The following is a 1,774-nucleotide window of genomic DNA, read 5'->3' on the forward strand; positions in this document are numbered from 1 at the left end:
CACCAGGCTCCCAAGCCTGACCCACTCAGTTTTAAATTGTATTACAGGTAGTGGCGGAAGGGCATGAGATGGATGAACCATCAAGTTGTTTTGTTTACAAGTCTGCATATGTTTATATTTGTTATATGACTTGTAATGTATTCGTTTATGCTTATTGGTCTGTATCGGAACATGACACCCCGAGTTTTGATTATAATGAAAATGCATTTCTTTTATGAAATGCTTCGGTAAACAATGTTTTATCATGTTTTGTTTTTGGGAACAAATTCCGCAACTCTTTCAAATCAAAAGGATTTACTCTGAAAATATTTTAAAAGCATAAATGAAAAACGGTCTTTTCTGGCCGAGATTTTGGGGATGTCACACTTTAGTAAGGTGAGGCCCGCTACAATTCTCACATCCCACCTGGATGGCATGGATGGATTGGTCCATCTTTGTCATTCTTCGGTGCAAACTATCTAATTTATCCATCACCGCTGCCATATTATCGGACACCGAATTTACTGCCCCACGAGTCAAGTCATTCCTTGAATTATGATATTCTCTAGAGTGCTTAGAGAATTCTTCAATTAGCTCCTTTATGACTGCAGGTTTTTCTTCGTGAGTAGTCCTTGGGATTCAAGGAGCTGCATTTTGTCACATTTAGTCCATAATATAAAATGGAGACTTGCTGTTGGATGTTTAAGTCATTGTGGGGGCAGTTCCTTACCAAGCCTTTGTATCTCTCCCACGCGTCATATAGTGACTCGCCCGGTTGTTGCTCGAAATTGGCAATGGCTTTCTTCAATGTTGCTATTTTTGAAGGAGGGAAAAATTGATCAATAAATTCTTTACGCATCTTAGCCCATATGGTGATGGACCTTAGAGGGAGTGATTTTAGCCAATCTTTCGCGACTCCCTTAAATGTCACCGATAGCATACGAAGAAAAACGGTCTCGCGAGGCACATTAGGAATGTTGTAATAATCGGCTATGTCGTTGACCTCGTCGATATGCTTGTATGCGTCTTCTTGATCTTTCCCATAGAATGGGATGTCCTTGAGTTGGGCGAGTATGTGGCCTTTTAGCTCGAAGGTAGCAGTTGCTGGAATCGCGGGTTGCATGAGTCCGGACCCGGTATCATCACACATCCTCTTCTTGTATTCGCCCATGGTGATATAAACAATGTTAGGCATGGTGTTATCAGGTTCGCCTTGTGGGTCGCTTTCTTCTTTGGTTTCTATTTCAGTTTCATATTCGGTTTCTTGTGGATTGGGATTGTGCTCAAAACTTTCTACCTTACTTTCTTCGCTCCTTTGACTGCTAGACTTACCCACTTTCTTTCCTTTCTTCTTTCCAAAAATAGATTTAAGGTCCTTGAAAGGTGACTTCTTCGGCGGGTTAATCTCTTCAACGGTCTTATCCTTGTCCTTCCTCAAAGCTGATTCCAGATTTTCAAGAGGTGGTACCAAAGATGAATTTGATCCTTGGGTCATAAAATACCTGAACGAAAACAGAAAAACATGCATAAAAAGAACAAAACAAAATCGAAAAATGAAAATGAAAAATGCAATGGACTCGTTGAGTACTGGACACGACGAGTTCACGAATGAAACAAAAAAATAAAATAAAAAACTACATTTTTTTAAGACAAACTGGAACTTAAACTAAATGACTAATTTACTAAAATAGTGACTTTGTGCAAGATAAATCTTACACAAAGGATCGATAACTCTAGCAAAAAAAAGAACTATTTAAAACCACTCCCCGGCAACGGCGCCAAAAACTTGATGTGT

At 39.5% G+C, this 1,774-nt stretch overlaps 1 non-coding gene across 1 annotated transcript; it reads left to right on the forward strand.

The window, feature by feature from the left end:
* The first annotated feature begins 683 nt into the window (after positions 1 to 683).
* Positions 684 to 790, forward strand: LOC111897511 (small nucleolar RNA R71). The gene has a single exon (XR_002852289.1). It is a non-coding gene; the product is annotated as a small nucleolar RNA R71 (small nucleolar RNA).
* The last annotated feature ends 984 nt before the right edge of the window (positions 791 to 1,774 follow it).

The sequence above is a fragment of the Lactuca sativa genome, chromosome 5 (genome assembly GCF_002870075.4).
Source record: "Lactuca sativa cultivar Salinas chromosome 5, Lsat_Salinas_v11, whole genome shotgun sequence".
NCBI lineage: Eukaryota > Viridiplantae > Streptophyta > Magnoliopsida > Asterales > Asteraceae > Lactuca > Lactuca sativa.